General features: G+C 46.0%; 1 long non-coding RNA gene across 5 annotated transcripts; it reads left to right on the top strand.

Moving 5' to 3' along the window:
* The first annotated feature begins 78 nt into the window (after nucleotides 1–78).
* LOC140693422 (uncharacterized) lies at nucleotides 79–6,903 on the top strand. 5 transcript variants are annotated; one of them, XR_012069188.1, is made up of 4 exons: nucleotides 79–151; nucleotides 1,540–1,790; nucleotides 4,906–5,035; nucleotides 6,629–6,903. It is a non-coding gene; the product is annotated as an uncharacterized lncRNA (long non-coding RNA). The 5 variants fall into 5 exon arrangements; XR_012069187.1 differs by having other exon boundaries at nucleotides 6,626–6,885; XR_012069189.1 differs by lacking the exon at nucleotides 6,629–6,903 and adding an exon at nucleotides 5,888–6,070.
* The last annotated feature ends 6,597 nt before the right edge of the window (nucleotides 6,904–13,500 follow it).

Below are 13,500 nucleotides of genomic sequence, written 5' to 3' on the forward strand. Positions count from 1 at the left end.
TGGGGCGGGGAGCGGGCTCCGGAAGTGTGTAACTGCCTGGGACCCATGGCGGCATTTGCTGCTGGGGATGGCGGCTTGCTTGGCCTGACGACTAGTTCTGACCTGGTCAGTCGGCGGCCGACATCCTGTCTGGGGCGGCGTCCCACAGACGGTAAACGTACTTCCGCGCCGTCAGCGGGGCAGGTGGACATGAACCGGGATGGGATCGGGGTAGGGGTGTTGGCCGGGGAGGGCTGTGGTGCCTGGGAGTGTGTTGGGGCGGGGCGGGGCAGGGCTTGGGCACAGCCTCAAGCTTTCCTCCCCATCAGGCCCTGGGGCTAGGGCCGCGAGTCTGGGTCGCCCTTGGTGGCCGTGGCCTCCCAGAACCCCCCGGGAAGGGCAGGCGGAGGACCCATCTTAGATGAAGCGGGGCCTTACCAGGGTTTTGAAGAGCCCCAGAATCAGATGTTGGAATGGGGTTGTTTATCAGCCTTGTTTATCTGCAGGGAAATTTCAGTCCCATCCAGATCTTGATTCCTTCTGTCAACCTCAGGAGTAAGACAAGGGTCAGTGCCGGTAAGCAGTTATCTAGGGCTTGACTCAAACTGTGCGGGATGTAGGGATGGCAGATTGGACGCTCTCTCTTGAATTTAGCAGTCTTCTGGGATTAGAGGCCCCGGCTGAGGATTACATCCTCATCTGCAGTAATGGAGGTTGTGAGAAACACACAGAGAAGGGAGGGTTGTGGTGGCCGTAACTAATTACAGAATCCAGGACCCTTGCCTGGCTCTAGTGTAGAAGAGTCTCGCCTAGGATAGGGCAGCAGTTATCAAAGTGTATCCAAGGCCACTGAGGTGCAAGACCATTTTCAAAGAAACGCCGGGATGTCACCTGCCTTTTGCATACTCTTGCTCTCCCGAGTTCCTGTGGGGTTTTGCAGGGAAACCCTGGCCTGTGATATCACAAAACAGGGAATGCAGTGGCAGATAGGAGAATTCAGCTCTCACCAGTCCATAAGAGATTTGCAGAAATTAAAATCACTGCTATTCTTCTCACTAATGATTTTTGTTTTGAAAAATAGAATTAAATTTAGTTTAAGAGTATTAATGGTAACATACAGTAGATTGTTAATATTTTTAAGTGAATTCATACACTTTTTCTAACTTCTTATTCAACTTATAACACAGGAAATATTGATAGATTTAACTCACATAAATGACAGCCTTTTGGAGTTCTCAGTAATTGTTAAGATTGTATACGGTTCTGTAGAACAAGAAGTTTGAGAGCCCCTGGGGAACGGGTGCTCAGGTGCTAGTCAGGTGCTTAGTGGGGTTAGACAGACACCAAGATTTCTTCCGCAACTGTTCCCGGACTTGAAGTAATTGACCACATGGAGATGGGTGGGCAGTGCCTCCACTTTATAAACCAGAAGCTGCTGAATGTTTCTGGAGTCTAGGCCATGGGCTATGCAGGGATTCCCGTTGTATCTGTTCTATCTAAGCCAGGATTCCTGTGCAGAGGCCTGGCCCTGAAGACCCGCTCTCCTTTGCTCCCTGCCAGGTACCTTCTGTGTGACTTGAACCCTCCAGAGGGCATCAGCCTCCATAGGAACGTCTGCATCCACATTGCCTTCCTCCTGAAGACCCTGCTGAAGATGGAGGAGCCGGTACTGGTGCTATCCCCTTGGGGCCACCTCTACCACTGGCAGAGCCCCGACATCAACGAGGTCTGGATTCCCTGGTCCGACTCCTTTGACCTCCCAAGTCTCAATAGAAACATCCCTGACATTGAATACGAGCAGTTCATTGCAGGTGAGGTGGTGGTCATTTAACTGGGGCCAGGTTGTCGTTGTCCTGGTTCTGATCTGAACATCGGGCCATCTTACTTTGGGCTTGTCTGTCTGCTTAGGGGCCCTGCTCATGTTTCCCACACTGCAGGTGAATTTGGTTTTTCCATAGTATTTTCGGGAAATCAATTTGAAATGTATGAGCTCTATGTCCCCTCACCTGTCAAAACCCTGGCCTCCTGGTGAGATGGAGCGGTGACAAGGAGGCCACTGCCACTGAGGCCTTGTCCCAGAAGGACTCACTCCCTGTGCACTCAGGGCTGTTCTTACCTGTAGGCAAACACAATGTGTGTGTGTAGCAACGGACCCGTGCTAGAGAAGATATGTAACTGCCCATCCAGTATAATTTGGTCCTGCTCAAGTTACCCATTTTAAGTTTTTTAAGAAGGAAGAGTTCAAGATTTTCTCTGAATAAAGTTATTTAGAGCTTATCAATTTTTTTTAAGTTGAAATGTGTTTGATTTACAATGTTTTGTTAGTTTCAGATATACAGCTGTTTTGTTAGTTTCAGGTATACAGCATAGTGATTCAGTTGTACATATACATAGCCTATTCTTTTTCAGGTTCTTTTCCATTATAGGTTGCAAGATACTGAATACTGTTCCCTGTGTTCTACAGTGAATCCTTGTCGTTTGTCTGTTTTTCATATAGTAATTTTTATCTGTTGATCCCAAACTCCTAAGTTTTGTTTATAAGTCTGTGAGTCTGTTTTTGTTTTATAAATAAGTTCATTTGCAACATTTTTTAAAAATTCCACATATAAATGATATCATATGATACTTGTCTTTGTATGACTTATTTCACTTATTGAGATCATCTCCAGTTCCATTCAAGATGCTGTAAATGGCCTTATTTCCTTCTTTGTTATGACTGAGTAATATTCTGTTATATCTAAATACCACATCTTTATCCAGTCATCTGTCAGTGGACGTTTAGATTGCTTCTATGTCTTGGCCATTGTAAACAGTGCTCCTGTGGACATTGCGGTGCAGGTATCTTTTGGAATTAAGGTTCCCTCTGGATATATGCCCAGGAGTGGGATTGCTGGATTAGGTGATAAGGTTTTTTTTTTTTGTTTTGTTTTGTTTGTCTTTTGAGGAATCTCCATACTGTTCTTCACAGTGGCTGCACCAAACTACATTCCCACCAACAATGTAGGAGAGTTTCCTTTTCTTCACAGCCTCTCCGGCATTAATGGTTTGTGGACTTTTCAATGATGGCCATTCAGACTGTTGTGAGATGATAACATTGTAGTTTTGAGCTGCATTTCTCTGATAATTGAGCAATATTGAGCATTTATTTATATGCCTATTGGCCATTTGTGTGTCTTCATTGGAGAATTGCTTGTTTAGTTTTTCTGCCCATTTTTGGATTTGGTTGTTTATTTTTTTCTCATTAAGTTGTATGAACTATTTATATAGTCTAGAAATTAAGCCATGGTCAGTCTCATGTTTTGCAAATATTTTCTCCCACTCCATAGGTTGTCTTTTTGTTTTACTTATGGTTTCTATTGCTGTGCAAAAGTTTATAAGTTTAATTATGTCTCATTTATTTATTTTGGCTTTTATTTCTGTTGCTTGGGTTGCTTAGTTTGCCCTAGGGAAACATTCCTGAGATGTATGTCAAATAGTGTTTTGCCTATGTTTTCTTGTTAGAAGTTTATAGTGTCTTGTCTAATATTTAAGTCTTTAAGCCATTTTGAGTGTTTCTTTTTGGTTTTTTTGCGACTCTATTGTATGCTTTTGATTTGTGGTTACCTTATTCTTCAAATATATCAATCCATTACTATATCTATTTCCTTTAGACTAATAATCACGTAGGCTCCAACACATCCTAAGAATAACGAAGAAAAAAAAAAGAAAAAAATTTATATTTTCTTGCTCCCCTCTCCCATTCCCACATTTTTTTATTTTGATGTCCTTTTTCATTTTTACATCTTTAAGTTTATTCTCTTGTAAATCGTTACTGCATTTCCAATTATGGTTTTCCTGTTTCTATAGCGTCCTGCTTCCTTTCTGGTTAGAATAGAACCTTTAATGTCTCTGTTAGGTTCAATATTGATGAGTTATCTCACCTCCCCCCCCAAGCCTCTGAATACTCAGTCCTGGAAAGCTAAACCATTCTAGCCTTCATCGGTACTGGGAAAGCAATCTTCAAAGTGGGAAAAAACATTCAAAAATAATATTCTGTGAGTTGCTTTCTACCCTTGCCCGGAGATGAGGAACATCTGAAGGTGGAGGAAAAAAGTTGGAGGTGGGGAACACAAAGTCTTTTCTCCTTTTGCTTCTGAAGAAATGATTGCTTTTGTAATTAGTGATGATGCCCTTTAAATTGGTGAGATCGAGATTCCACAGCTTCAGTGCCTGTGAATAACCAGCTGGGAGAAAGCTCTCTAGGGCCCTTGCAGTGGGAAAGGCAGCCCCTCTGAGCACTTGTTGTTCTGTGTTCTTCCTGCCTCCACACGGGTTCGCTAGGCACCATGCAGGAAAATGCAGTTACCCAAGGTGGAGGACGGGGAGACCCCTGCTGTGTGGCAAGCCACAGGAGCCCACACATGAAGGACAAAATGTAGAATAGTGGGACTGTCATAGGAACAGAGGATGGTTGAGACCCAAGATAGTGTCCTGGAGTCCAGCAGCCAAGGTTGGTGGGGCAGATGGGGCCCTGGGTCATGGGCAGTCCTTGAGGGATCTGAAGCAAAGATAGGAACCAAGAGACTGGATTCGTGTGGGGATATAGTGCCCCTTGGAGGCTGCGGGGCAGCTCAGCGAACCCAGGGGGAGCGGGCACTTCCCCAAAGCTGGGTTGGCAGGTCAGAACCAACTCACTGGGGACCGAGAGACACTGAGTCATTTTTAGCCTTTTGTCCCTCTTCCTGGAAAAGAAACTGCTGCCTGTTAAATAGCCTGTGTCGTTAGTGAGAATTAAAGACATGAAGCAAGATTGCGTCAAAAGTCATCCATTGTGTAGTCCTTAATAAGGGTCAAATGCAAACTTGAATAGATGAAATGAAACATTCATCAGAGGATTTTAAAATCCTTTAAAATAAAAATTCTTGCTGCCTTTGTTCTTCATTTCAGGGTTCACTTGGTGACAATAATAGTAAACAAAGCAACAGCAAACCCTTAGAGAACTCTGTCCTGTTGTTGCAGGAACGCTCTTTTCACGACAATTCAATGAGTTGGCACCAGTATGAATTCCACTTTAAAGGTAAGGACATTCATTAATCACACTGCTAATAAATGGCAGAGATGGGACTTGAACTCAAGCTGTCTGGCCCCAGAGCCCCCTCTCAGCCCCTTCACTGCAGCTCATCACTTGGCATGCCCAACACAGCCAGCATTTAAGAGCAGTGTGACCTTGGCCAAGGCTACTTCACCGCTTTGTCTCTGATTCCTCATCTGTAGAATGGGGGTGTGGGCAGTGAACTCTGTGAGCTCAGTGGTCACTTCCTCCTACTCTGCTATTCTACTGCTTTGAGTTAGTTTGGTAAGTATCTGAGCCCCTACATGGCCCACACCTGGCCTGGCGCTTTGCTAGGCCATGGGTTACGGAGAAAAGTAAGATCAGCCTGCTTCTCCGAGGAGCCTGTGTCCCTCCATGGGAAGCAGCTGCGAGGCCCAGGCTCCCTCACTGGTGGTCGGGGGCTGGGCAGGAAAGTCTGATAAGAGAAGATGGAGGCAGAGCCCCTCTGGGAATAGTGGTGGCCACACAGCTCTCAGGAGCGAGAGCCTCTGTCCAGGCTGCTGAGAGGGGGGTCCTCATGAGGTCAGTAGTCCCCCCAAACTAAGCCCTCAGGACAAAGATCCAGCCACCCCTGCAGTGTCACCATAGAGCCTGTCCATCCTCATCACGGTGCCTCTGTGCTCCTTTGTCCTGGGGCCTCTCTTCCCCCTACACCCAGAAGCCTTTTCTCCCTCTCTTCTCTGAGTTTCCCCTCACTTCCCCTGTGGCCCCTGCTTCCTGGGCCACCATCTCTGGAGTTGACGCTTTGCCCCCTCACACCCCCCTGTTTGATCAGGTGCCTGGATTGACCTCCTTGTGCTCACTTTCCACCTTCAGATCACTGCTCCTCCTCTCTTGGGAGCACCTAGAAAACCCAAATCCTTTCCTAGCAGTGCCTGCCACCCTGGCCTCCCTGCTCATCTGCCTCAGTCAGGAGCACCTGGACCACCAACTCTGTATTGCCTCACCTCCTACCAGGAAGACTTCAAAGTTGATTCTCCCTCCACCACCCAGTATGGTCATTTTAGGGTCTTCCTCTCCGTCAGCCTGAGCCAGCCACCCCCCATTCACCCTACCCCCGGGCTCATACCCGGGCGTGTCTCCATACCAGTTCCAGCCTCTCTCCTTTAAGTGCCCACCTCTAGCCATCCGGCTGCTTCTCCACCAGCCCCCCTGGCCCTCCTTCACCCTCACTGGGGCATCAAGCACTGACTCCTCTACTTTCCTGCCTGTCCACATTGCTCTTACTTCCACTTCCTCAACTTCCATCTCTGCATCCACAGTCAGCACTCTATGACAAACAAAACCCCCTTGACCCTTGATCTTTCCAGTTCCTCACCAGGACGACTTCTATCTCGGTTCACCCAGCTCTATTTGTTCTGAGCCTGCAGGCAGCAGGCTCTCCCAGCACAGATTTCTAAGACGACAAATCAATGCCCACCATGTTGCCACTGCCTTGTAATCCTCCAGGATTTCTCTAGTGAGCACATTTCCCCACTTATCACTCAGTGGTGTCAACATTCTCTGCTCTCTGCACACCTCTAAACTTCCCTCTGTCTCTTCCCTGACTCCCAGCAGATGGCCTTGCCTCCTGCTTCAGAGAGAATGACATGTTACTGGAAAGGAACTCGCTCACCTGCAGCAAATCTGCTCACTTTACCTTTTATCCGTCTCTCTCCCACCTGGACTCTAGCTGTAGTTGTTCTTAATTTAGTGAGTTTAGTTGACATATATTTACAAAGTTAAAAGCATAGCACACTATAGGCTACCTTCTAGGGCTTACTTTTTCAATTTAACATAGAGTGTATGATTCATCCATTTAGTTGCACGTACCTGCAGTTCATTTGTTTTAACCGATCTTAAATATTGTGTGTGTGAATATAACATAAGAGAAGGGTAAGCCAGGATTCAGGATGCTGGTTACTTCCTCTGAGAAGAGGCCAAGAGCAGGATAGGGAAAGAGGACACAGTATGTCACTGTCAATATTCCTGTTATGATGCTGGGTAATATGTTCATAACTGTGTCTTATAATATTAATTTTAATACGTAAATATCTCTGACAGACAACTAAGATGAGAATGTGTCATGAACCAAGATATACAATGGGTAAAATTACATCATTATTGTTATGTAATCTTGTTATATTATATATTAATCATAATCTTACATTATTTATTATGGGTTATATATTATATAGATGCATGAATTATATATTATGTATAAAAACACCTATATATGTATTATATACAATCTGATAAATAAACAGAACATAATATGCTAGTATATCTTCTATTATGTGTTATTTAATAAATAATAACATACTATATCCTGTTATATGACATGGCACATTATCTTTAATAAAATAAGAAATCTGTCAATTATATTGGTAATTAGTAAAATTTAAAAAAATAGCCTGCAACTTTTAACGCCGACACCGCTCCAGCTGTCACTGTCTTTTCTCTTCCCTTTTATGGTCGAGGTCCTCACAGTGCTATCAGTTCCCCCTTTCATCTCCTTATCCTGAACCTTCCTCCTCCACCCTTCCCATGCTGCCTTCTGCCCCGGGGTCCCTCTAGTCACCAGCGGCCTCTGGGGCACTGATTTGCGGGCAAGGTCTCATGCCCCAGCTCACCTGCCTGTCTGCCACCTCTGCCACCGCTGGTGGGGCGGGGTAGGGGCAGAGTGCACCTTTTGTCCTGGAAGAGAACACAGCACAGACTCAGTGACCAGCAGCAGGTGTGGCCGGGACCTGCAGGCCTGGGGGGAGAGCCAGACTGTCTGCATCCAGACCGGGGGCACTTGAAGTGTGAAGAAACCCAGTCCTCACTGCACCTGAAGTGAGAAAAACACCTTCAGGTGAGTTAAAGTGCTTATGACCTAGGTCTGTTGGCTGGAAAGGACAAACTGGCCCCTAAGGGGAGGGTAGTTGATATTCCAGGCCCCACGAAAGCCCTAAGGGCTGGCGGAGAACCAGGCTGGACATTCCACTGGACCCAGTGCCGCCTCAGTGGTGGGGCCTTCGGGAACAAGCAGAAAGCCCTCGGTCTCTGGGGGGAACGCGGCAGTGAGGGAGCATCCCTGCAGCGAGTAAAGTGAAGTCAGGGCCTGTGGGATCCGTTTTCATGGCCACATCGAACCTCAGCAGAAGCCACAGCAGGAGTGGATTACTGTCTCTCCAGCTGTCATCCTCGTGTCTGAATGCCAGGCTTCAGACCCGATCCCCTGGGGCGCTAGGACAGTTATAGACAGAGGCGGCTCAGGGAGGCCTCAAGAGGGCGGTACTGGCCTTCCTGCCGACACGATTACACGAAGATCAAACAATCCATCGACGGAAAGAAAATAAGAACCATGGCCACATCTGGACCCCAAGCTTAGACGTGGTGTAATGGGTGACATTTACTGACAATCCAGCGAGGTTCTGGCCAGAGTTAGAGACCAGGGCAGCAAGCTGGGAGTGACACTGAGGAGTATCATTGTGCAGAGGCTGGACTGGGTGTCTGCAGGCTCCTCCCAGGAGAAGCCTCAGTGTTTGGGAGGTGGCTAACATGCCTCCTTCGTGTCAAAAGCAAGTGATGCCACCTGCGGAAAATCAGCTGTAATCCTGAGATGGGTCAGCCCTGGGTGATGTGATAAAGGCTCCTACAATAAGGGGGGGCCAGATGAACAATGAACCAACCAACAGGCTGAGGAGATTCCCACCTGTGTTTATCGTGCTTTCATAGCCAAAAATGAGGAGAGAGTTGACTGGCTCACCATGAATATTTTAACAACTTGAGAGGGTTCCAAGTCTCACTGCATTTAAGTGTCACCTGGAGGAATTCAGGCAGTGTTTAGACCCAGGGGAGGCTAACGGCCTCTCAGTTCCTCATCAACCTGGCAAACCCACCAGACCTCTATGGCCAGACCTTGGCAAGTGCCTTCCCTTGTTATAACAAAACCCTTCCCTCGCACGCCTGTGGTAAGCTTTTCTTTTTAATTAATGGGAATTTGGATACCTTACAGCCTCCTCAGACCTTTCCTTAGGGCTTCTCTCCTTAGACCCCGGCAAGGGGGCCCTCTACCCTGGGTCCTGCACTGCAGAGGGTCCCCCTGGCCCTGACACTTCCTCTGGCCGTGCCCTCCATCGGGTGGAGTCAGCAGGGCCAATGGGACATGGTCATTGGCTCCATCCCGTGCTCTAGAAAACCAGGACCCCGATTGCCCCGTCTCAGCAGCCCCTGACCCATTTGTAGTGCCTGCACCGGCTCTCCCTGGAGTTCAAATTCCCAGGACCCACAGAGAGGCCAAAGGGCAGCTGTTTGCATGGAGGGTATATGCAGAGCCCTGACGTGAAATCTGAGTGTCCCCCTGTGCACATCCAAGGCCACTTGTGGCAAGGGATGGACCCAGCATTGGGAAGAAAAGGGTCAGGCTAGTGATCAGAGACTGAGAATCAGCTCTCCCCGCACGCTCACTTTCTTTGCAGGACTCCCCGGGGTCTGGGAATTCTAATTTTGAACCTGGTTTTCCCCTTACAATGAATGTATATTTGTAAAGGCAGGAACTTACAACCTCCTGCAATTAAAATGTTTAGATATATAGGATGTGAGCTCCCAGGTATGCTCTGGAACTGCACTTCCAAAGGTCCAGAGCAGTTATGTTGGCTCTACTGAGACTATAGGTGGTAAAGACCATCTCCAGAGAGGAGGGGCTCCTGCTTCACTCCCCGAAGACAGGATCTTCTGAGCGGATAAAACGATGGACACTGAGACCCTCAATTGTAAATTGATTTAGAATAACGCCAAAGGTGTGTATGACGTGTGTGTGCTCACATACGCTCCTGAGGAATTGTGTGGTACATGACTGTGAGTGTGTGTGTGGCTGTGAGCGTTTGCGCCTGGGGATGTATGTGGTTGTGAGTATGCTATGTTTGTGTGTGCGTCTGAGGACGTGTGTGGTTGTGTGTATGGTAGGTGTGTGTGTGATACATGAGTCCATGTACGTTTGTGTGTAGGGAAGTATGTGGAGCAGAGTCAGTGTGTCTGCACGTGTGTTTGTGTACGTACATGCATTAGTTTTAACAGTAGAAGCTGTCCTTTAGATTTCTGAAGTAGTAAAATTTGTATGATGTCTTTTGCTGTATAATTAAAATTTTAAAAAATCTTCAGTCACCAGAAATTTATTCCCCCCCGAGTCTGATTTTTTTTCCATATTGATATGTCTTCATTTTACTGATAAGGAAACTTAGCTTAGAGATGCTAACTGACTCAACCAAGGGCATGGAGCTCGCGCGCCCAGGGCCAGGACGCAGTCCAAGCCATGCTGCTCCAGAGGCCTGGAGCCCTGCTCATGATCACGCGTGGCCTCTTGGCGGGGGAACAGATTCTGATGGGCTGTGGCCAGCGTGCAGGCTGCCCGTGCCGGGGACTCGGGAAGCCGGGTGGAGAGTACCAGACAGCAGACAAGAGTGAAGTCCTGCTCAGAATTCAGATAGGTTCCTAGGTCTTGGATGAGTAAGGAGGCTTACTGCTCATCCTTGATCCCTTTGCTGGTGGCCAAAAGGGACCAAGGCCCACGAGAGCACTTCTGGGAGCTGCCTGCCAAAACCTGAAAAAGGACTGCTCTGCAGTAGGAACAGAGGAAGGAAATGTCGCCTCTTGGTGGACATTCTTGGTGATGGCAGTAGGAGGCCTAGCAGCCTTGGTATGGGGGTGGCAGGACAAGGTCCTAGTGGATGATCGTTTTCACCTCTCTTAAAAATCATTGCTTCATATATTGTATCCATTTAGTGGTTTATTTTAGGATGGTAAATATGGTCTCTGTTATTCCATATTAGCTGGATTGAATAATTTTTTTATTGTTAATTTTCTCCTAAATGATTTGGAGCTATATTGCTTTTTAATGAAAATTCTCTCTAAATTTTTATAAATCATCTCTAAGTTAATAACTTTATATGTAATTGGACCAGTATTCCTATAACACTATCAAAAATGAAATAATCTATTAGATCCTGTTCCTCAATAATGATAAATTTAGCATATTTTAACTCTCTGCTGTTCCAGATTGTGTGTGTGTGCGTTTGTGTGTGTGTGTGTGTGTGTGTGTGTGTATGTGTCCTCCAGTTGCTACTTTTTAGACAGTTGCTTTCAGTTTGTTATATTAACAATGAAAATATAGGTATAACCTTCTTGGATTTCATTGCTCACTACCACTATTTAATAATATGTCTTTCCCACTTTTGAGTTATTTCCTTATCGGGAGTTTCAAATCAACTGGACGTATGATTCACTAAGTTTTTTCGAGCAGTGGACTTGGAACACTTTCATGTCCATATGCAGCTTTATGTTCTCCTCCTCAACAACTCTCAGCGTGTTGTTGTGGCCCAAGCCTTGTTTTAAAATATGGCATTTTTTTATCACCAAAAAAACAAAAAAGATTTCTTCATTTAAAGTGCTGTCTTTGTGTGACTGGCTAGTCTTGTCTGGTGGATAGAGATTTCCTTAACCTTCCTCCTTCTTTTCGCCATAACTCGGATTCATTGAGATGCATGTTTTTACAATTTCTCAGATGGGCTTCCGCTTTGACTTCCGCTTTAAACCATCACCCCACTCTTTTTCTCCATGCTTATTCCTGAAAAAGTGAGCTCTCTATTGGATTAAAGATGGTTCCCTTCAGAGATGTGTGGCTCCCTCTCCAAAGGTCCAAATGAAGAGAAAAGGAAAGATTCCTGTTTCTGGTGGTTACATTTTGTCAGCTTAGAGATCTAGTTATCCGTGTGGCTGCGGTGGAATCTGCAATATTTTGGCTCAGAGTTTCCTTTTTCTGGCTTCCTACGGGAGCTGCATTAGCTGGGGTCACGGCGCTGTGGCCGTTGTCAGGATCCCGGGGCTGAGGCAGCCCCTCTCCTCCCTTGTTATTTTGATCTTGCAAACTGGGTCCCAGCTATGCGAACCCTGCACATGGTGGCCAGGGTTGCCCCCCACGTGACGTGTCTCCAGTTCCTCGGCATCCCTCACTGCTATCAGCTAGCTCCAGTAAGGGTAATAGCTGGCTTCCACTGCGGTCCTTCCTCCTTCCTCTCCAGGCAGGCCCTCCTTTCCCACTAGTTGTCCCTATACCTTCTCTCCTGCGCTACATAAGCTAAAGGAATTCCTCAGCATTTCCAGCGGGTAGATGGCGCTGTTCTATGTTTGGACTCCTTCTGTGCTTGCAGTGGAAATTTAGGAGGTGGAAAGGAAGAGCTTGGGGTTTCTCTGTATCTAGGGGCTCCCTATCCAGCAGATTCAACTAACTGTTATTTGAAAATATTCTTGAAAAAACAGAAAGTTTCAAAAAGCAACACTTGAATTTGCCATGCACTGACAACTACTTACATAGCATTCATGTTGTATTAGATACAGTGAGTAATCTAGAGATGATTTAAAGTGCACAGGAGAACACAGCAAAAGAGAATGTGACAATGAATGTACGTGTGTATTCATGTATAACTGAAAAATTGTGCTCTAAGCTTGAATTTGATGCAACATTGTAAAATGACTATAACTCAATAAAAAATGTTTATATATATATATATATATATATATAAAGTACATGGGAGGGTACACATAAGTTCCATGCAAGTCCTATGCCATTTTCTACAAGAAGCATCAGCATCCATGGATGTTGATATCAGGGGGGAGTCCTGGAACCAGTGCCCCATGGTTACCAAGGGATGACTGGAAGTCCAGGCTCCTTATCCCAGCCTGCCATGTCCCCACGTGGTCTGACTCCTACCTGTACCACACTTCCCTTGTCACTCTCCTCCAGCCCTGACAGACTGCCCTCTGATTCTTGAACAAGCCACACTCACTGCGATTCATGTCTGGCCCCTAGAAATATCCGTTACTTTCTGAGCATGGCTCTGCTTTCACAAAACGGGTTGCATTGTCACTAGTGAAGACAGTGTGGAATTTCCTTTAAAAACTGAAAATAGACTTAACTCATGATCCAGACTTTCCACTCCTGGGCATATGTCCGAAGAAAACTCTAATTTAAAAAGCCACATGCACCTCAATTCTCACAGCAGCACTATTTATAATAGCCAGGACATGGCAACAACCCAAGTGTCCATCGACAGTTGACTGGATAAAAATGTAGTAGTATATTTATACAAAGGAATACTACTCAGCCATTAAAAAGAACAAAATAATGCCATTTGCAGCAGCATGAATGGATGTAGAGATAGTCATTCTAAGTAAAGTAAGCCAGAAAAAGAGAAAAATGCCATATGATATCACTTATATGTGGAATCTAGAAAAGGACACAAATGAACTTAAATACAAAAGAGAAACAGACCCACAGACATAGAGAAAGAAACTTACGGTTACCAGGGAGAGAAGGGGATGAGAAGGGATAAATATGGGAATTGGAATAGTTTCCCTCTTGGGAAGTTATGGAAATGTTAGCTATCTTGATTGTGGTGATGGTTTTC

The sequence above is a fragment of the Vicugna pacos genome, unplaced genomic scaffold (assembly GCF_048564905.1).
Source record: "Vicugna pacos unplaced genomic scaffold, VicPac4 scaffold_19, whole genome shotgun sequence".
In the NCBI taxonomy this organism is placed as follows: Eukaryota; Metazoa; Chordata; class Mammalia; order Artiodactyla; family Camelidae; genus Vicugna; species Vicugna pacos.